At 37.1% G+C, this 24321-nt stretch overlaps 2 protein-coding genes across 2 annotated transcripts in view; one reads left to right on the forward strand and one right to left on the reverse strand.

Annotated features, from left to right (window-relative positions):
- Positions 1-24321, reverse strand: part of LOC134804822 (uncharacterized) — a 470867-nt gene that overhangs the window by 425053 nt on the left and 21493 nt on the right. The gene's annotated exons all lie outside the window — the stretch shown is intronic.
- Positions 1-24321, forward strand: part of LOC134804792 (myotubularin-related protein 9) — a 312849-nt gene that overhangs the window by 191294 nt on the left and 97234 nt on the right. The gene's annotated exons all lie outside the window — the stretch shown is intronic.

The raw sequence follows: 24321 nt of genomic DNA on the forward strand, positions 1-24321 counted from the left end.
TGATTTACACTAAATAAAAAAATTACAAATCAGCTTATTAATATTCTGAAAAGTTTTCTCCCGCCTTTTTGGAGGGTAGCCAGGAGTTGAACTCGTGGCTAGGACATTAGATCAGCTTAGTAGTATGATCCAATAAACAATCGTACCAAGCGGCATCTTCTGAAACAAAAGTGCATAAGTACCTACCTATTTACTTACTACATTTAGGTACTTCAATCACTATTGATTAACTAAATCTACAGTAATCATTTCCTCAACAGTAAGGTAGGTAGGTATATATTTTAACAGTAGGGTAGGGCGTTATAAAATGTTAAACTCAGGTATGGAAACAGTATGATTATAGGTACATATTATATGTATTGAATACCTTGCGCTATTTTAAGGAATTATTTATTAGCGTTTCTGAAAAGTGTTATCGTTTTCTTACCAAAACATATTTTATGAGATCGGTCGGAATCTAAACTAGACTTAACTGAATTGGCCACGTTGTAATGTGAATAATCTGCTGGCATTTAAAAGCTATCATTTTCAAAGAATTCAAATTAAGGAGAGGCTGTTATTTATATCCATTTTTCCCTTCTATAAGTATATATGTATTCTTAGATTAAAACAAAGCGTCTTTCTTGGGGTACAGTACAGACAAAGTAGTACGCAAACGCTATTTTAAGTGTTTACTGGGAATCTACTGGTAAATAAAGTAGTACATGTAGTCATCCATGATTTTGACCTAAATAACGGTCATTAAATTACTTTACTACATAATGAGTACTGTTTTCTACAAATATGTATGATGATAATTAAGTCCTAGCCGAGCCACGGCGACTGTGTAAATACTGGACTTGACTGTATACAATAGTATTAAAAAACTAAATATTTAAAAGTAAATAAATACCTACATAGTAAGTAATAGGTACATTATAAATATTATAATAGATTCTCTACTCTCGAGTGCGTCCTAGCTTGAGTAAGTACCCATTAGGTTGAAATTGAAAAAATAATGCCTGAGTTAATTAATAAAACTGTATCAATGTAATGAATCAATGTGTTATTCTTATTTTGCGTAGGGATATAAAGGAAAGGATAGATTGTTATATAGCATGGAGTGTTTGTCATCATAATGGAGTTTAGTTACAAGTGTGGCTGTGACGTGTGGACCGGGGCGCGCGGCGCGGGTGTCGGCCGGCGCGGCGCGGCGCACACGCGCGTCGGCGCCACAAATAGCACGCGCCGTGTATTTATTTACACGCTCCCCTACTTCTTCCTCTTATCTGCCCGCAGGACCACGCGGTCAGCAGCCCGAGTCGCGAGGAACACGACACTTCAATATTTTATTTCCAAATCTACACGAGTGGAGTGTTATTCTACTTCTTAAGTCGTGCACGCGCACAGGCAAACACGCTTATGAGTAACATAGCATTTTTAACAAGCTTTTATTAGGTCGACCTGTATGTAACTAACTATGTAATGGAATCTAAGGTAACTAATTTAACCCTCTTCCAAGGATCGTAGCGTCATGAAAATTGGCAGCTGTATGTAGTTCTGATGACAGTACAATAATATGGTACTGTTGAACTGATCTTATGATGGAGACAGGAGGTGGCCATAGGAACTCTCGACCTGTATGTAACTAACTGTAATGGAATCTAAGGCAGTGGCGTATTTACAAATTTGCCGCCCCGGGCCATTTTGATTTGCCGCCCCCCTTCATCAGTGACGATAAAGTATTTTATTTAAGAAAAAAAAACCTGCAACAAGTATCTTTGGGGTGTGTAATAAAAAAAAAAACTAAACATTTACCATTTACTCACATAGGCATTTACATTGTTTTCCTATGTACAAATTGGTTGACAAAATCATCAATGACGCTGTCGTAATTTAAAACGTTTGTCAGCTCATCAGCTTCTATATTAAGAAGAGCTAAGCTATTCAGGCGGTCTTCGCTGGTAGTGAAACGTAGATAATTTTTTATTCTTTTGAGTGCAGAAAGGTGACGTCACTAATGTCACTATTCTAGATAGAGATTTGTATGGGCCGTTTTTGTCACTCAATGACGATGCGACCTCGTTATACGTATTTGCCTGATCTGATCGGTGACCGGTGGGTACTGCTGGGTTTCGGCCATTGAGAATCAAGGTGAGGCATTGGCAGTCAGGCTGGATATAGCTAAGGAGTTCGGTCGGGTCTGGCATCGAGTCTGCTCGAGGGACTATGTTATACAAATGGATCGCTAGCTTTTTTTCCGGTAGACGCATATGAGCCGTATAGTAGACGGAAGCTGCTCCGATAGTGTGGACATTACCGCTGGCGTTGCACTAGGTTCTGTGCTGTCATTGCTGCATATCAATGATAATCAGTGCTATGCAGACGACAGTAGTAGGGATGCGTATTACACAGGCCGTGCCATTATCCCTCATTCGGTGGTGCTGGAAAGTCATGAAAAGTATTGTATTTGTATCTGATATCGAGAGCACTCTATCTATACTGAGTTTCGGCATGGGATCGGAACAATTTAGTGAGATTCAATACCACGAAGACACAAGAACCACCGAATGTAGTCAGATGGGTCACAATAATGTAGGTACGTAAGTGAAAACGCGAGCGTAGCGAGCGCGAAATTTTTTCGAGAAAATAGTAGGTGAATTTTTAGGGTTCCGTACTTCAAAAGGAAAAAAACGGAACCCATATAGGATCACTTTGTTGTCCGTCCGGCCGTCTGTCTCTCAATATAAAGGGTCTTGACATGACAGAGGGCGGCAAAATCGACAAATAATGCTTGTTATTTAAATTTTACAAATAAATAGGGGAGCGAAAAAATTCTGGTCGACCCTATCTGAACAGCAAATAAAATATTTTTATGACCCACCGCCCCCTAAAATCTGCCGCCCTAGGCTTCAGCCTACTCAGCCTAGTGGTAAATCCGGCACTGCGCCGTACTAATACTTCTTGAACGAAAATGTTGCTTAATTTAGGTACTTGTTGGTAGATATTTTAAGCAATTGGTGGGGTTTGAAGCGTTCGTTTGTTTATTAATTTAAATGTCAATTAAAGTATAATAAAAAATATAGCTAAGTTTCATTAGAAAAGGCGCCCAGAAAAAGCCGCGAGGGGGCGGCTTTGCCGCCCCCCCGCGGCCTGCCGCCCCGGGCCATGGCCCCCTTGGCCCTAGGGTAAATACGCCCCTGATCTAAGGTAACTAATTTAACCATCTTCCAAGGATCGTAGCGTCATAAAAATTGGCAGCTGTATGTAGTTCTGATGACAATACAATAATATGGTACTGTCGAACTGATCTGATGATGGAGACAGGAGGTGGCCATAGGAACTCTGTGATGAAAGAACGCAACCTAATTGTGTTAGGGGTTTTTAGAATTGTCTCGATGAGTATTAGTTGTCTGTCGTAAGAAAAGTACAGTCAGCGATAAAAGCTTGTACCAAAAATGAAATTTTAGCCAAACACTTATTTAATCCAAGATATGTAAAAAAATATAAGTGTTCGTAGGGGATTCCCAACAATCCCAACGTTCTTGATTTCTACCTACAATCTTCTAACAAAATAAATTCGTGCTAGCCTAATTGTGCTAGCCATACAGGCTAGAAGCGCACAGACCCTCACTAGCTAGAGTTAGACCTACCTAGTAGGTACCTAGCCTTCGAGACTAAGATTTTTTTAAATTGCAAACCATTTTTAAGTATTCAAAGATGGTTACTAAATATTAGGTAATAAATTGACGGTTTTGAGGCCTTTGAGCGCTCTGTTTGCACAAGTTAAATCCAACACGAGTATGTACCAAGAAGGAGAATGTATGTTCTAATTGTATAATATCCTTAGTTTTAGAAGTTGGTTAATAATATAGCTTAAATCAGAACGAATCGATTGACACCTAATTCACCAAAATCGGCTTACCTTTAAGGTAGAGTTGAACATAGGGTTTGCAATCCGGATCCGAAATGTATGAAATTATCCGGATCTGGATCCGGATCCGCGGATATTCCCATACATTTCGGATCCGTCGTGCAAACCCTAGTTGAACATTATCGAACGAGCGAGCGAAGCGAAGCGAAGTTCTTCGAACGAGCGAGCGAAGCGAAGCGAAGTTTTTACTTTCGACTTGGATCACACGGCTGGCTAGCGGCACGTCCCGGCATTTCGATGTTTTTAAGCTGAACTGTCAGAAGATAGTTTGATACTCAAGAACTTAACTAAATTTGTTCTAATTTAATTGAAATTGGGTAAACGTGTAGTTGAGGACATTATATTTTAGTGATTAAATTATGAGCAAGCTCGATTAAGGGATTATTGAGGTAGAAGAGCTTAGAAGGCCAAAAAGCTGTTTGTGAGAGGCCTAGCTTTTCTGGTCTTTTTATTTGCAAAAAACATGGTCGAATTTAGTATCAAATGAAAGTGCTCGGTTTGCACTTTAATAATATCGTTTTTAAATTTACCTTTTTGAAATAATTAGCAAGATAAAAATAAAATAATATAAACATAATATAGGTATTTGACATTTGACAGGAAATATTTCGGCTTAGCACAGATACAGTTTATTTTAATCTCTATGATTTCTATGATGACTTAAATCCAGGGGAGGGACAGTCGTATATAAGCACTTTATTCGAAAAAATAGCGACATCTATATTACTTAACGCTAAACTTTTTTTTTAATATGGCTTCACTTAATTCGTCAGAACGTCTTAAATGGTCTTGTATCTAAGGCATGGATCAAACAAAAAAACATCTGTTAGAACAGATTATTTATGGACATCGTTGCCATGGAGGCGATTGTCACAAAAAACAACTTTGTCAAATAAAACTCAAACTATCATAACACCCCATTTATTAAATATACGGGTCACTCACGGAAGTTTTGTTATTAAAACCCCCCATTTATTGTCTGTACTACGATATAATTCAGATAAATAAAAATAGTTTCAGTTTTACAATGTTAAAAGAAACAAAGTTTTCATACGCCATCACAGTTGCTGAGAACTTTATTACCAAAAAATTTAGAAAAATTATGGCGGGTAGATTCACAACCTGCTGCGTGTAATTGTGTTTCGTGGTCAATTGTATGTTATTCCAGCCGTGTATGATAGGTAATTTATTTACATCAACAGTCAAGTTAAAAGTATCTGAGTAGTAGTATATCTGTTTTCGTGTAGGTATTAATAAATATCCTGAAGCCTTTTTTCAAAGTCAAAGTTTTTTACGTTCTCAACATACTTAGACGCTATTTATGCCTCTCCCCTCCCCTGATATTGACGTTGATATTTCTGGTTAAGAATTACAGATGGCACTTCAAAATGGATGCAAAGTTCCACGAGAGGACTCTCTTTGTCCTATACATATATTATACATACTACTCTTTGCTTAAATCTATCAGTCAAGGGCAGTGGCGTAGCTAGCATGGGTGGCACCCGGGGCGGAAATTGTGGGTGTCACCCCAAAATTCAATCAAAATTGTAAAATATGTTTAATATTTTACAATTATAAAATTACGTTTAATATTCCATAGCTCACAATTTACTCCATCGCTTTCATTTTAGATTCCATGAACTCTCAATAGTCTACACCCTGGCGGGTGTTGCCTCTGCGCGCGTTCTATGACACGGGCAAGGACAGCATCCGCTCGGTGTAACCCACATTTCATAAGTGTCATAAGGGCATCTACATGTTGGCTTGGGCTCCGCGCACGCCTCCCAAAGGTCCGAGTCATCATTGTCCCGTGAAAGATATACAAATAATTTACGTTAATAAAAAAAAAAAATGTTGACAAGTGCGCGATTTGAAAGAGATTCTGTAAAATCCCATTTCACAATGAATTTCAAATAGTCCAGAGTCACCCAATTAGAAACAGTGACATAGCTTCTCAATTACAGAAATAATCACATAATAAAAAAAAACCTTTCTGAATAATAAAACCTACGAGGCGCCAACATATATTATTATTGTTACATACCAGGAACCCCGAGATTTTAACCATGCATTTCTGAGGCCAAAATAAGGAAAATATACTATAAAAGAGTTTACGTCAATTTCGCCAAAATAAAATTGTTTTTCGATTTTTTGTACATAAAATGTAAATGTATGTAAATTTGTAAAACTGTCACCCAAAAAACTATTTTAACTTTTTTTTATCAATTACAGAAATAATCACATAATTAAAAAAAAAACTTTCCAAAGTTGCGAAACTTTCCACATGAGAATTTCTCGTTTATCGATTTTTTGTACATAAAATGTAAATGCTATAATTTGTAAAACCGTCACCCAAAAATAATTTTAACTTTTTTTTGTCAATTACAGAAATAATCACATAATTAAAAAAAAACTTTCCAAAGTTGCGAAACTTTCCACATGTGAATTTCTTGGTAACTTCTGAGAATGTTCTCGAGAACGAGAATTATTTATCGTAGTTTATACCATGAATATTCACGATAGTTTAGGTGTAGTATCCTTACCCCCAGAAAATTCCGACTTTTGGTCTACCGCTTCCGGTCAGAAAAATGTATGACGGCCCGGCCAAACGGTCAGACCTAGGTGGGGGGTGCTCGACCAAATGTCATAGAGGGACCCTGGCAGTTTTTGACGCCGCCATGTTTTTTTCAATATGGCCGACGTTTTTTTTTATTTTTTCAAGTTTGTCCTAGCGCGCTGAAATTTTGGTCACGGAATCTCGGGGTCCCCTAAATACCCATGAAAAATTTTTTTTTGGAAAAATGCTACAATTGTGGGAAAACTGGCCACTATTATTTTGTATGGCAACTTTTAAACGGTGCGTGATAGGTGGGGGGTGCTCGACCAAATGTCATAGAGGGCCCCGAGACAAAACAAACTGCATAAAAAAAACGAAATGGCCGACTTTTTTTTTTAATTTTTTTAAGTTGGTCCGAGCGCGCTGAGATTTAACATGGCGGGAGATAGAGGCCTCTAGATTCCTATGACAAAAAAAATATTTTGGTAAAAATCCAAGATGGCCGTACAATCATTTGCATGTTGCAGGAATGTTCTGAGAACATTCTCGAGAACGTTTCCGCTTTTTGGGAATGTTCTGCAATTTGCTGGTGGTACTGGACTATGAAACTAGGCGAATTCCAAAACAGTTTATAGGATATTTTAGTCTTTAAATATGATCAGGAATATTCTGTCAATATCTCTCGGGTTCCGCATCGGCATGTTGTATATTATTTCCTTAATGGCGGTTGTGCAATCTGCCACAGTTTTACGAATTTTTATAGATGGCACTACTGATGTTCACGGTCGGGTGTCACCCCCCAAATGGGTGACACCCGGGGCGGGCCGCCCCCGCCGCCCCCCCTTAGCTACGCCACTGGTCAAGGGCTCCACAGACCTTGCAATAAATCCAGGCGATTTTTGATGCATTGCAGCCTATAGTGCGACATGAAATAGTAGAAATTGAATAAAATGGAACTCAAAAATGTCCTTACTAAATTGTTGCCATGTGTAAGCATTTTACGTCAAAAATGTGACAGTTACGTAGAAAGTGGTGCTCTCATTTATTTTTTTCTATTTTATGACCCACTATACGATACCTAAGTAGGTGCAACAAAGTCAATCGCTCTATAATAATTTTAGGTTAACTGCGAGTTCTCAGTTCGGGGCGAACTACTAGTTAAATATATTTTAGAAGATCGCTCTTTTAACGGGCAACGGAGTATTTTTTGCCTGTATGTATATTACATATCACACGAGTACACCATGTTAGGACGAGGTGTCAAAACAAGTCGAATCAGATTGCTTGATTTGATTTGCCTCGCAGGCAGTGACTGACGGCCCCACGGAGGCGCGATAGAAATCGAAAGCTAGACATTGACTACTAAAATGGCGAGAGTAAAGTGAAAACAGGAATGTAAATGAACAAGTCATGGCCCAAACGATGCACAAACTCTTGGCTATCGTGACAAATGTATTATATTAACTTACAGGTCTAACAATAGACTCTATTTCATTATGCGTGTACTTATTTATGTGGGAGCAAGTCTGAGATCATTTTACTTATTTTAATACCTACACATTAAGGAGTAGCACTTAGGTATTTCTGCGGTTTTTTTTGTCACACTTTTATTTAGCTTCCACCAAATCTTGTAACAAAAAATCACTTCCCAGTGTCTAATTGAGCTGTAATTTGGTAAACTTCCGTATTACCGATGACAACGCAATAATATGCTAACATCTGATCAGACGATGCAACTGAAAAGATAATAGAGATAAGGACAGAAATGACAGTCGGCAATAAAAGTGTGTATCAAAAATAATTTTTGTTAACAATATTTTACTCGATATAGATACGAAATTAATATTGTACGTCGCGTGCCGATGCTGTTATGTTATTTGACCTAACGATATGTCATGTTAGGTACGAGTATAAATATTATTTCCTTGACTACGATAAAGTTTCGTACAACCCTACATTTGCCCTTTGATTATAACTAAACTAAACTAACTAAAATTGGGTAGTTTCAGGTTATTAAAGTGAGTATTGCAGCGGTTAGTTGGTACTACGATTACTAGAGTAGGTACTAGTATCTACTAGCGCGGCGCGGCGAGCGTTGACGTTCCGTATCGGGAAACAGAAATTATCAAGTTACGTATAGCCTATAGGTAATATTAATATATTACAAGCTTTTATTTAATTTCCAATGTATATGTCGTAGGCCGATCGTACGATCAGGCAGATCGTAATGTTCCTGTGTAATGTTTTGACGATAGTCACATTAACTCAATAGATAGGTAGGATAGGTTCGTTAGGTTGCCTAAGATGCCCGAAAGGCAAACTGCCCAGAAATAGGAGCCCCGCGTAGCGGGGCTCCGTCGACTCAGGGAAGCAGTCAAAGATTTTCACGTTTCACGATATGCCTAGGAATTTCACGATATGCCTGATCTTACGATCGGCCGCCGACATATACAAAAAGTAAGGACCTACAGTCAGCGATAAAAGGTATCAAAAATGTATTTTTGTACAAAAAACTTATTCCTTGTAAGTTTCATTCCATGGAAAAAAAATAGCAAGTAGTTAGAAAAGTAAGCAAGCTTTTAAACAGGTATGTGGTGTTGTAAACTGAAATGAAATGATGACTTTTATTTTCAATATTGAAATAATTATGGTCAGAATATGGCAAGTATAATTTGGCAAGGAGCCACTGTCACTGGAGCACTGCAGCATGCTATGTGTATTTTTCAAATAATATTAGGACCGCTTCAAACCGTCGTAGGTATTTTTTAAGGTTCAATGTTGTGTATGAAATTCCTGACCTCTATTATGCCGGCGGCGTACAAACTACTATAGAATCTGGATGATAGTTATTGAAAAAAAAAAAAAAAATATTAATGTATGTTGAGAATGGGTTACATAAGCTTAAATTAATTGCTACTCTAGTAGTCTCACCAGACTCTACCTTTTCAGGCGTACAATACATTTCAGGACGACACATGCAATCACATTATATAATATCAATTTAATATAACTAGTAGTTCGCCCCGAACTGAGAACTTGCGGTTTTCCAAAAATTATGTAGAGCGATTGACTTTGTTGCACCTACTTACTCGTATAGTTCGACATAAAATAGTAGAAAATAATTTTCAAGAAAAAAAACCGACTTCTATGGGGGCCGGTGAAAGATTATTGTACATATATGGTGCACTATGTAGAAAAAGAGGTAAAACCACCCACTTTTCTAGTAGGTAGCATTTCGTTTCTGTAAGGGTCGCAGTTTTAGCCTCAAGAACCCACTTCTCTGAGAGCAATTCGGATCTGTGAGGATTGCAGTTCGAACCTAACAAAAACCACTTTTCTAGTAGCATTTCGTTTCTGTAAGGCTCGAAATTCGAAATCGCCAAACGTGTAGTCATTGAAGAGCTCTGTTTTGATCATCATCAGCAGTTCCACTTCATCAAATGCGACAGTTTTTAATGTAAATTCTTGATTTTCTGATGAAAATACACAAATCTCTATACGCATGCCTTTTAGATTTGAGGAGTTCCATCGATTCCTCATGGATAGGTACCATCATCAGACCTCGAGCTTGACAAAAATGTGGCTTACAAACTTAACTTGCTTAACAAACATAACGAAGAGGACAAATCGCCAAACGTGAACTATGCGTCGTTGAAGAGTTCCGTTCTGAGGGGCTACCGCGAAAACCGAAATTCGCAAATTGCGGGGATCTTACTCTTTTACTCCAATGAAGGCGTAATTAGAGTGACAGAGAAAAATGCCCGCAATTGACGATTTTCGGTATTGGCGGTAGCCCTACTGATCACCATCAGCAGTTCCACTTCATCAAATGCGACAGTTTTTAATGAAAATGCTTGTGTTAGAATTACTCTTTTAATATACTAAGATTTATCATTAATTTGGTAATGTATTGATGTTCGTAATAATTTAATTAGTATTTGAATTGTTATCGATATTCTAGTCTCCGCCAACGCATACGTCACAGTGGCGCCATAGTTTGAGGCACCGTCCGCTGACGCCGGCCGGCGGGAATTTAGAGTTTTAGAGAGAGACAGTAGACGTTGGCAGAGACAGACGCCACGCTTGTTGGTTACTAAAATTATAACTGAAATTTTGTGAGCTGATAGCATAAATAGTCTTAATAGTAATTGTTAGTTATTACAGTAAATAAAAGATATTAAAGTTCCTGAGTCTTTTCCTTCTTGAAGCTCGCCGTCTTACAATTCAGAAGAAAGGGATCTAAAGGAGTTGTAAGTATCCACTCCTTGAGTCGAACCAGTGGTTTGAACAAATAATAAAACGTAAGTAAGTATTGGTGTGATTCTATGATAATAGTTTGGTTTAAATTGTGTTCAGTGGTTTTAAATCCATTAATAAAACAGTATACGCGTTTACGACTTTGATGCTTTTTGTTTATTTATCTATTTATGTCGTAAACTTTATTGCACAATACTTATATGATAGTGAAAATGGCGGACTTGTTTATAAGTGCAAAAATATGATAAATAAAAGATACAAATCAATTTGATATTTTATAGTTATACTATTGTTACCATTATTTTTCTTTTGTATACAATGTATACTATACATGGTGTATTTATTATGGTATTTGATGGAACTTAGTAAATAGTATATTAGGTGTAAAATGAGCCGTATTTTTTTCTCTCTCTTTGCACTTTTTGCTTTATTATTCTTATTATTTTTAACGGCAATTTACAATACAACTATTGAAGTTTTTTGTGTTTGATTACGAAACAAAAAGCAAGGTTGTTAAACAGGGATAAATTCTTGTTTATTTACAAACAGTTATTTATTCAATTAAATCTGATATAATATGATATTTCTTGCTAATATTAATACATTAATTATGTTATATACACTATGGAATTGTTTTGAACTACTAAATCATTTTTCTGTGTATGGGTTTCTTGTATTTTACATATGACTACATACATATACTTATATAATTACCTACGTAGTAGTACTAAATAAAACTGTTACTCTATGCCGTGTATGTTGGGTTTTGTGGTGTATCTCTTATAATGCTTGTTGCTTCATGCCACCGTCGTTTTTATGTTGGTTCAAAGACAGAAATTTGTGCTAGAAATGTCTATTTCAGGAAATGGAGCTCGAGCAGAGAAGGTCGAGTGTACTGACGACGCCACCTTCTGGTGAGCACCAGTCACGCAGCAGGACCAGGCATGGAGAAAGACGAGGAGGTGGTCGCTCGCGTATTAGTCGAAGCAAACGTCGGACACGCCACCGAGCCAGTAACTACCGTTCGCGCAGTCAACGTGGCGGCACGCGACGGCAGCGCAGCCGGAGCAGTCAGCGGACACGGGAGCGTGCCAGCAGACGCCGGTCCCGCAGCGATGGCTGCGACAGGCGTCGGACACGCAGCCGTAGCAGTCACCGGGGGCGCGGTCGTCCAAGCAGGTCTCGCTCGCGCGGCCAGCGGCAGCGTAGCGAGAGACGATGGGCTCACAGCAGGGCTGCGGCCGTGTCATCCTCGCTACAAGGGGGCCGACGCGAGAGCGGACCTGTACGCGAGAGCGGACCTGTACGGGAGTCTCCGAGTACTCTGCCTGTTCCCAGTAATAATGTTACAATTTTACAACTAGTCGAGGCTTTGCGTACCATTGGTGATAAGGGTTCTAATGAAAAATTGTCGAATCAAAATACAATACCAGAATTTGATCCATCTTGTAAGGAACAAACAATCGCGATGTGGATACACAAAGTGAACGAATGCGCAGTTATATATAACTGGAACGATCGTCAAACCGTTCACTTTGCGTTACCAAAACTTAAAGGTTTAGCTCAAAAGTGGTACGCTGGCCTCTCGACTGTTATGTTTTCCTGGCCAGAATGGCAGGATAAATTAAAACTAGCATTTCCTAGCGATGATAATCATGGACAGTTACTTACGACAATGCTCGCAAAGCGTGCTAGGTTTAATGATTCGTTAGAGGAATATTTTTATGACAAGATAATGTTGCTAAACCGTTGCGGTATTACTGGCAAGAAAGCCGTTGATTGTTTAGTGTTCGGCATAGATGATCGTAGTGTCCGCTTAGGGGCTGAGGCGGCTCGTTTCGGTAGTCCAGATCAGTTGTTACCTTTCTTAAAGAGCGCCAAGAATAGTTCGTATGGCGATCAAAAGGCTAAAGCTAGGACCGAGGTTAAATCAGATTTAGGTAATAATAATAAGAGCATACCCAATAGTAGTGATAAATCGATAAAGTGCTTCAATTGTTTAGAAGACGGTCATTATAAATCCCAGTGTCCTAAACCTGTATTAAAATGTGGTAAATGCATGCGTCATGGTCACTCCACCGAAAATTGTCGGACAAATAACAATAAGAACTTTGACAGTACTATCAAAACATCATAACCGCGTACCTACGTGTAAAAGTGACTGATACAAAATTAGCTAAGTACCTAATACATTTAAGCGAATAATATATTTAATATATAATGATGTTGGTTAATAAAAATAGCTTGCGAGTGTTTTTTGAGTTCGGGAGCGAGGAAACATCGAGCAATATAATTCTAACTTGTCCAACTCGTAGTACAAAAGGATAGTAAGCATAGGCAGTAATTATGCCTTCATATCTCGAAAGGTGTTCTTTCTGATTAGTACTTAGTAAATAATTAAACGATATAATTTGTATAAATTAGTAATATAAAAACTTATTTACTTAAGCTGCAAATAGTACTTACCTCAATACACAACTTTGGGAACATTTAATTTAAGTAAAATTTTGATTTGTGTTTTTTAAAAGTAGTCCACTACTGTATCCGGCCTTTACCACTCTGGAGGGCTTCGTCACTTTTTATTTAATATTTGACATCTATTTCAGTACCAAAATAAATAAATAAATGAAGATAAGTACAATAAAAACACCTTCTCCACACCCGGAGCGTAGTTGAATTCATGCACTTATTCAGCCACTTCCATACTCTTTTCTTTACATTCGCGCAATCTGTTCGTTTACTTACTAGCGGGGCACGATTATACTTAATATTTTGCTCACTAATTTAATTTTGTAGTTGATTGTTGTGAATATTCTTATGTTATGTGAATAATTGTCATTCTTTTGAGTAATAAAGACCTTTAAACCGAAAAAGACTGATGGTAATAATAGGCGTGGTATACAAACTTTGGCGATTCCCGATGAGAAATTCGAATTTGGCCAATAACTCCGGGCCTAAGGCCAATAAAGGCCAGAGCGCGTGTCTACGTACGCACATCCGATGTACACAGGCCTTAACGCGCCCTTGACGTTCCTTCCCTACGTATGATCCATCGACTTTTATATTTATATTAATTACTTCTTACGGGCAGTACGAAGTGGGCCAGTTCGTTGGTGCACATGTTTGCTAGGAATTATATGTATGGGCCGGTCTTTACTTTTAATATGGTCATCATATCTGGGTATGATCTCAGTGTAAAGCACAGCTAGCAAATTATACAAACAAAGACAGTGCCTTGCTTTGCTAGTAAACTAACGTCAGTTTATATGCAAAATGTTGCAATATCTAAGTATTTATAATAGTATTATTATAGGATTGGTTCTAAAATTATTATAAATGCGGTACTGACACTTAAACACAAAGTGGAAGTGTAGATTATCTTGGGTTTGAATTAAACTTAGAGATGTATACTAGGTGTTTGTGAAATACAGGGGGTACAGGATTTATATCAACATCGCAATAATACAGTACAAGGCAGTTTGTAGGCTTTTGTATCGTAGTTTCTTTTGACGTTTTGTGAGGAACGTTGCAGTCATCGCAAAGACACTTTTATAATATTCAGTCATTGCATGTTTTCCACTCTCTGGGGGACTCTGACAGTTATGTTATGTTATATTGTACTGTACAAAGCCCGGATTTAGAGATTTAAAGTATTATTAACTTTTTCGACGCCGTGTCAAACACAAAAGCTGTCACGCTCACGCCACATCACCGAAGTGTCAAAACTGATATTGAACTTTATGCATATGCACGTAGGTCTATGTTGCTCTGTGATATGTGACCGATTAATCGGTCTTTGGCGTTGAACCCACGGTGCGGATATATTGGCGTCTAAAAGGTTAATATTGTTACAGAATCGAGAATCAGTGAATGTCGTATATATGTTTAAGACAGATAAGAGGAAATACGCGAAATGTACTGCATTTGAAAAGTTTATATAGAATCAGTAGGAGCAGGCTCAAGGTAGACGAGACTTGGACTGCGCCATGATTGAGGTGGTTTCAAGGTAGTAGCGACTTGTACCACTAACTTGTGTAGTGTTAGATAAGTTTGTTGCGGTTTCAAGGTAGAAGCGACTTGTACCGCATTTGAAAAGTTTGTATAGTCAGTAGGAGCAGGCTCAAGGTAGACGAGACTTGGACTGCGCCATGATTGAGGTGGTTTCAAGGTAGTAGCGACTTGTACCACTAACTTCGTGGTTAAATAAGCTTGTTGCGGTTTTAAGGTAGAAGCGACTTGTACCGCATTTGATAGTTTTATATAGAGTCAGTAGGGGCAGGCTCAAGGTAGACGAGACTTGGACTGCGCCATGATTGGGGTGGTTTCAAGGTAGTAGCGACTTGTACCACTAACTTCGTGGTTAAATAAGCTTATTGCGGTTTTAAGGTAGAAGCGACTTGTACCGCATTTGATAGTTTTATATAGAGTCACTAGGGGCAGGCTCAAGGTAGACGAGACTTGGACTGCGCCATGATTGAGGTGGTTTCAAGGTAGTAGCGACTTGTACCACTAACTTCGTGGTTAAATAAGTTTGTTGCGGTTTTAACGTAGAAGTGACTTGTACCGCATTTGATAGTTTTATATAGAGTCAGTAGGGGCAGGCTCAAGGTAGACGAGACTTGGACTGCGCCATGATTGAGGTGGTTTCAAGGTAGTAGCGACTTCTACCACTAATTTCGTGGTTAGATAAATTTATTGCGGTTTCATAAGGTTATATAATAATATTTTATTTAGATATGCGTATAACATCAAAATGTAAAAGATTATAGCTATGTAATATTATATATTGTGGCGGCCTGTTAGGAATGATTTTGTGATATTGATCAATGGCTCAATTTACTTCTCTTGTACACGGGGCGTGTACATGTTGCGGATGGCCGAATTGTTAGAATTACTCTTTTAATATACTAAGATTTATCATTAATTTGGTAATGTATTGATGTTCGTAATAATTTAATTAGTATTTGAATTGTTATTGATATTCTAGTCTCCGCCAACGCATACGTCACAGTGGCGCCATAGTTTGAGGCACCGTCCGCTGACGCCGGCCGGCGGGAATTTAGAGTTTTAGAGAGAGACAGTAGACGTTGGCAGAGACAGACGCCACGCTTGTTGGTTACTAAAATTATAACTGAAATTTTGTGAGCTGATAGCATAAATAGTCTTAATAGTAATTGTTAGTTATTACAGTAAATAAAAGATATTAAAGTTCCTGAGTCTTTTCCTTCTTGAAGCTCGCCGTCTTACACTTGATTTTCTGATGAAATTACAAAAATCTCTATACGCATGCTTTTAAGATTTGAGGAGTTCCCTCGATTCGTCGTGGATCCCATCATCAGAACTCGAGCTTGACAAAAATGTGGCTTAAAAACTTAACTTGCTTAAAAAACATAACGAAGAAGACAAATCGCCAAACGTGAAGAGTTCCGTTCTGATCATCATCAGCAGTTCCACTACATCAAATGTCACTTTTTTGAATGTAGGTATATGGTTAATTTGTCGATAAAACACATAAATCACTATATGTATGCCTTTAAGATTTGAGGAGTTCCCTCGATTCTTCATGGATCCTATCATCAGAAATGGGTTTTGACAAAAACGGGACCAATCTGTATGCATATACATACAATCAAAAAAATAAATTTCAAAATCGGTTCAGTACCTAATAACGGAGACATGGAGTAACAAATATAAAAAAAAATCACTATCGAATGAGATTTGGAAGTCGGTTAATAAATGAGGGTGCCACTTTCTACGTAGCTGTCACATTTTTGACGTAAAATGCTTACACATGGCAACAATTTATAGTCTGTCAAGCCATTTCCGTCAGTAGAAAAAAACGGCTAAAAAATGTAGGCGCGAAGGGTTATCGTCCCATAGAAAATTTTAATATCGCGCCTTTTTTACTGTCAAACTTGTTTGACCGACTTATGGAAATTTTAGAGTTCCATTTTATTTTATTTCTACTATTTTATGTCCCACTATAGGCGGCAATGGATCAAAAATCGCGTGGATATATTACAAGGTCTGTGGAACCCTTAACTGATACTGTATCTGTGGTAAGCCGAAATATTTCCTGTCAAATGTCAAATACCTATATTATGTTTATTTTTATCTTGCTAATTATTTCAAAATAGTAAATTTAAAAACGATATTATAAAAGTGCAAGCCGAGCACTTTCATTTGATACCAAACTCAACCATATTTTCTTGCAAAAAGATGACCAGAATAGCAAGACCCCTCACAAATAGCTTTTTAGCCTTCTAAGCTCTTCTAGGTCAATAACCCCTTGACCGAGCCTACTCATAATTTAATGACTAAAATATAATGCCCTCAATTACACGTTTACCCAATTTCATTTAAATTAGAACAAATTTACTTAAGTTCTTGAGTATCAAACTATCCTCTGATAGCTCAGCTTAAAAACATCGAAATGTCGGGACGTGCCCCTAGCCAGCCGCGTGTCCCAAGTCGAATGTAAGAACTTCGTTCGCTTCGCTCGCTCGTTCGATTATAACTAAATTAAATAAAATCAAAATTAAATTAACATGTCATACATTTAGAAATTCGTTTATACTGTAATAACATTTCTGTATGATCCATTGTTTAACTAAGTTCTTAAAATGAAATAAATTAGTTTTAGAAGGGGGCTAAATTATTGTATACCCTCTCGTAGCAAGCGAAAGATTCCAAAATGGTTCGAAAATGGAATCATGAGCGTTGCGAGGGTTTCAAGGCACGAGGGTAAACAAACTTACACTCGGTGTGAAACAATAAAATTTTCACCTCAGCAGCTCGAACAAGGGTACTTTGCTTCTTATAAACAGTGAGCAAAATGCGATTTTGCTCACTGAGTCATTTTGTCTCACTCAGTGAGCAAAATCGCATTTTGCTCACTGAGTGTGTCTTACTCAGTGAGCAAAATGCGATTTTGCTCACTGAGTGAGACAAAATGACATTCAAGTGACCTTTATAGTCAAATGTCATTTCAACATGCGGGGTCTAATACAAGTTCGATATACTTGGGTTCTATTATCTCTGTCCCTCTAGGTATGTTCTCACTGCTTAGGGTGAAAAATTTTGTGTACTACACGAGATCAAACTTATTTACATCTCGTGCGCTTTTGAATCCCTTACTACGCTCAAGATTCTAAATTAGATTCACTCGCTACGCTCGTGAATCTATTATAGAATCTTTCGCTTGCACGGGACTCAAAATAAGCACTCGAAGAAATATCAAACTTTGATCTCTTGTTGTACAAATAACTATTTCACCACACCCTGTTTGGTTCCTCAGATCAATTTGCATTTTATGATCTAATCATAAATTCAAGTTGGCGGTCATATTTCACTACTTCGACGACGGGTTAAATTAAGGGGCATTTCGGATCCTTTAATATCGATTTTCATTATGTACACACTAAAAATGAAGAAATTGAAGATGGCGGCCGGTCTTTATAATTTCGACTACGGGTTCATTTAATAAGTGGTCTTTCGGATCCTCAGACATCAAGTTTCGTGATCAGTTCAATGAAGAGATTCCAGAAGGCGGCCGTTTGTTATTATATTGACATCTGATTCATATTAATTAAGCGGCCTGTCGAGTTCTCACTTACTAATTTTTATTATGATTCAAGACCAATTGTGAGGTAATTTAAGACAGTGAAATTTGTAGCCTAGTTTTGTATTAAAGCACGCCCTCAGATCCCGATTTCTAACTCACTCGGAACTGTGACATATTATTATACCTGTAACTACCAATGTTTGATATGCCACCTAAAACACCCAGTTTTCCGCGTACCCACCACCATTGAGCAGACAACGTCCCACCGATCCTACCTATGGACCCACGCTATGACCACGCTTATTTTATTGTACTTAAATGAGTTGACTAGTACAATTCGCAATCCATCAAATTGCGGTTTGCCTTCTAGCTCCATAAGCCTCTTAATCGTATATACTCATCATAATAGTATTCATCTACGATTTTACCTAATTTCATTTAAAACTATCAAAAATAAAAACATCAAAATGCCGGGAGGTGCTCCAAGCCTCGGAGTGGATTGGGCTAACTTTCACGAAGAATAAAGATATCGCCGTTGATGTTGTAACTGCATGCACTAAAGTAAACTGTTCAGCTGCTTACCTGAAAAGTAAAAAAGTTAATGTAGGTAATATATATAGTACCTACGAATCATACCTATATCTTCCTGAATAACCAATTCATTAATCTAACTTAATAATTGGATGGACATTATAATCCGCAATGAAACATTTACTGTCATTTACAGAGCGTGCAATCCCAACAGGAAGGAGGACATGAGAGGATTGAGAGGTACGATTAAATCATGAAGTCTATTTTAGTGAAATGGCACAAAAATCCTGAAGAAACTAAGTAGGTTTAAAGTACTAGAAGGCATTGATGTTACTTATTATCAAACCAAACATATTCGGAATCTGTTGCATTTTAAAGCCTGTTACGTGAAGTCGGTTTTTTTTTATTAAAGATTATGTATGTATAAGTACAGCACTAACCTAGTGTACTGAGGAAGCCGTGTTCTTGATGTATGTGAATCGTAGAGAATAACAAAAATTCAACTCTCCGTTAGACTCATGTTAGACTCGACATTTCGGCACACAACATTCGTATTCAAATAAATAAGTACTTAAACATAACAACAAGAGAAATAATGTCTAGGGATGAATTTATTCAAAAAACACACCGGCCCCGATAACTAACGATTATTATATGAGCAATGAACTCTACAAAGAGAAAATAAATTAAATATCCTTCATACGAACCAAATACGAACTACAACAGATAAGAAATAAGTCAAAATTTAATATGTTATTTTGAATAACAAAATAATTAAACGGGAAAATACATTTATTTGTAATAAAAGTTTTATTTTTCAAAATGTTACCCATTTTATTCTTATCCCTCTTGCAACTAGAACCTGAAAATTTTCATTATAGCCTGAAAAGCGTGATGGAAAATTATAATACTTGTATTTACCCGTACTTACATATTTTATGAAATTCCTCCATGGAGCTTAAATGTCTGACAAAAAAATTACTTTTAGAATATCCTCGATATAAAAAATCAATTGGTCTAGGTCGTGAGGTGGCCAGTGCGGGTCCTTCTTTTGGCCCCCTTTCTCTTGGTAGAGTCGGAAGGAGAAGAGTCGCGGAATGTATTGGTTTCCATATACTTCACGACTCTTTTCTTTCCGCACAGACTCTATGACAGTATTACAACCGGGACATTCGGGAGATATTTGAATGCTTTCTTATTGACATTTATTATTTGCAATCAGTTTATATAATGATATAATGTCAATTAAATGTTTAGCTTATTATATTGATATGCTATATTTTTTCTAAAATTGTACTGTTGTAAATAAAATATGAATGGTAAATTTAACAAAAGGTACATGGCATAAAATCTTTTCATAACATAAGGATTATGCTAATTATAATTGTATTAGACAAGCCGAGATGGGGAGTCTAAAGGACGACCCGCATAAGTCGGGTTGCAGTATTGGACACTCTTTGGAAATTTTCTTGTTTTCGAATGGACAACGAGACTCCCCTCCTAGGAAATATAATGTGCCTGTCGATGTCGATGACCGGTGTGATACCACGTTGAGCTTCTTGGCGCGCTCACAGAACGGATCAGAGTAAGATACAATTGGAATTAAATCGATATGAAGGAATAGGTGTTTCACCGCTACCGATAAGCGAAAAGCGACTCGCGAGAATAATAAGTGTTTCTTTAACGGCATAAGTCTCTGAAAAAGTTGTAACAGGCAGTGCAAATAGTCAGCCATCAAGACGCCGATATGTACATCTAAAGTACATTTTACGCGAGAAAATAAGTGGTACCTACTCGGTTTCTCGTGGTCGGTCGAACAGCTACTTTTTACGATCTTGCCCGTATTCTTGTCTTATTTGCAGTGACTTTCCTTTAACCTTTTGACCGCCAGCAACCGCTGTACACGACAACACTATACAATAACGTTTAAAATTCATCTTCTATCATTTTGATAAGCTTTAATTATCCGAGGTCAATATAACACTATACTATTTCTGCATACAATAGCTACCTACCTATTTATCTATTGTTAATGATAAAAATCTGGGTGCACAATTCTGGTATTGATTGTTCTAGACTCATCTGTGAGTGCGCGAATCTCTAGGATACTTACAAATTTTCCCAAACCTATTGGCTAAGATTGCTAGATCGATTGACTTAACAGTTTTTGATTTCAGACACAATATAGAACTCTACACTACAGATGGTAAAAAAATAGGAAGAGCTCAAGAATTAAGCAACGGAGCGGCCTACGTAGCAGTGGAGCCTCCGCAGGCGTTCATCTCATCCGATTATAACGACTACCTTCTGAAAGCATCAAGGCATGTGTCTATTTCAGAAGATTCGTGTTTAATTAATTGTGTTATAAATATTATAAATCATAAAGCAGTTCCTGATATGTACTCTAGTACGTCAGTACGGCACGTTAGGTTACCAAAGGATTACACTTTGAACATTCTTAATGTGTATTCAAGTTAATGTTATTATTATGTGTGATGGCGGAGCATTGCTCGTAGAGCCGATTGCTCTGGCGCGGGGGTATTTCTTGACTAGCCACTACGTACGGTAAAGAACCCTGGGAAAACAACCAAAGTTTACTGCTGATCTGTACCTTGAATTGAATTGAGAGTATTGAGACTTCATATGACCAGTTGCTTTCTTAGAACCAGCATCCCATCTTTCAAGTTCGTGTGATAAAAAGCGCAACGCAAGGAGCACAACGTTGGTTTTTCAAATGCATACGAACTTAGACAAAGCATTATAAATACCTACTTCAGTGGCTGTGGCTATCCGAGTGTAATCTTTATAGTGATGTACCAATAGGCATGTTGGCAGTAACAAATAATCATGGAAATAATGGTTTCAAAGAAACATTATATGTTAATATGATTCTAAAAAATGGCCCATTCTCAGTATAAACTGAAGGATTATTAATATATTCAATAAAATAAAAGTGCAAAATTCTCCAATCGGCCATTATTACTGAAACGCCAATCAGAAGCGTTCTAAGCAGTGACGTCATCAATCCATAACATATTTCTTAGAGCAACATAGACAACCTCATTAACCGAAATTCATACGTCCTCTCCTCACCAAAGAGTTCGAAGGTGCAAAAAAAATATTATTTCGCCACTAAACATTTATTACGTCCAAAACATATTATTACACGATATAAAGTAGATATCTATAATATTTGTTATTATCTAAATAAAATACTAAATAATACGATATTCCACAAACAAACTTTTTTAATTATTTGGCTGAATGGAACTATCATTGCCATGTTGGCTACCCTAACTAGAAAAAATGAAAAATTAAAAAGTAAAACCGGCGCTCGGTGATTTTCACTCAATATTTACATGTATCTAAATAATTCATCTTAAATTGCAACCGTGTGAGAGTTTTTGTGTAAAATGAGTTATTGTGATAAAGGCCATAGTCGGTTTTCCATAGTAAGTTATTTGATTCGGGTTTTTTTTTGTGAGTACCTCTTATGGTGAAGGATATTTTTGCTGAGTATCAACATCCTACTATAGTGTAAATAACATTATTTGCGGTATTTGACACATTATGACTGACGTATATAGAGATGTAACTAACGCAAATCGATTGTCACAGCAAGCGATTACGATTGGATGGCACGTAGACTGCGGTATCGAATTGTGACGTATAATGAATTTTTATTTGAGATTTAAATAAAGCTAGAATTATATGGTTTTCCCGCAAGCTACCGGTCGGTCGGTGTATTTAATACACCGACCGAGTAGGTCGCACCCATTGTCAAAATTGAAACTAAGTAACTGGGGATCTATTTTAAAGTTTATTTATGTTATTTCTGTGTCAAATTTGTTGTCTGTTAAGTGACGATAAATATATCCATATTTACAGTTAATTATCCACCTTTTCCTTATTTTTATTAAAAGAAAAATGAAAAATTCATATCGATTTACTTAGACGACTACCGATTCATAACGGTGGTGTCCGGCCAACCCTAAAATTAAAAAAAAAAAGACGTAGAACGTAAACGTTCGCAGTGCAGTTGTTTTCCTTTGTGATTTCGATGTGCAAAACATTTTACGTAGTATTGCTGTTGTGAGTGACAGACGTCAAATACCGTAAATAATGTTATTTACACTATAGTGACAGTTTTTGACTTATGATTTTATTTTTATTTTTCTTTAATGTATTGTTTTTTGGGATGTATTCAAGCGATTTGCTTCAGTTTTTTAAATAGTGTTCTTTATTTAGGTATGCATCGATACTCAAAAAACGAATACCAGTTGTCATATAAAAAAAAAAAAACAAAAATTAATATTTTTTTTTATGTTGTGGTGAAGTAGTGACACCTCTAATTTTTTTTTCTAGTTCTAGGCCAGACATTGGCCTACTACTTGCCTAAATATCAAAATTTTCCAAACGGTACTTCCTGTCAAAAATTAGCAATGTGTGTGGTCAAGTTCTGTACTCCATCGGTGTTTTTCAATGTAGTATACAAACAATAAGTTGTCATTGGCATTTTACTCTTAAATACGACAACCTGATAAGAAATCGCAAACAGAATCGAAGAGTTTGTATACTACATTGAAAAACACCGATTGAGAACAGAACTTGACCACACACATTGCAAATTTTTGACAGGAAGTACCGTTTGGAAAATTTTGATATTTAGGCAAGTAGTAGGCCAATGTCAGGCCACCAACTAGAAAAAAAAATTAGAGGTGTCACTACTTCACCACGACATAAAAAAATGTTTTATTTTTGTTTTACTTTTTTTTCCTTTTTTTATATGACAAATTCGTTTTTTGAGTATCGATGCATACCTAAATAAAGAACACTATTTAAAAAATTTAAGCAAATCGCTTGAATACATCCCGAAAAACAATACATTAAAGAAAAAAAATAATAAAATCATAAGTCAAAAACTGTCACCAGTGGGATGCTGATACTCAGCAAACATATCCTTCACCATTACTGACGGTACTCACAAAAAAAAACCCGAATCAAATTGACTTAAGGGCCAACTTACTATGGAAAACCAACTATGGCCTTTTTGTAATGTATTTATCATCCCTAATCGTAATAATGGTGCTGAATTAACAATATCATTCGCATTCAAGGGAAATTCGTAACTGTAAGTATGGTTGCTGCTTGTTAGGGCTGAACACCTGGAGCCTGGCTCCCGCGATTGGAACGCTTCGCGGGCCGGATTAGGCCCGCGGGCCGGGGTTTGGAGAGCCCTGATTTATATTAAATCTTATGAGTATAGCTGAAATATTGTGTTTTTCGGAACCAATACAAGTGTACCGACAATAATAAAAGGGATTTCAATATTTGTCATCAGGCCTATTATGGACTTAGCCAACTAAACTGCAAAACGTAATTCAAGACCAAAAAAAGTAAGAAAATGTTGCCACTTTTTACTAGCGCGTCTTGTATTTATGTAAAATTAAGTAAATAAAAATACTTATTTAAATAGTAGGAGTAAAATTACTAATAAAT

Source organism: Cydia splendana, chromosome Z (assembly GCF_910591565.1).
Source record: "Cydia splendana chromosome Z, ilCydSple1.2, whole genome shotgun sequence".
Classification (NCBI taxonomy): Eukaryota; Metazoa; Arthropoda; class Insecta; order Lepidoptera; family Tortricidae; genus Cydia; species Cydia splendana.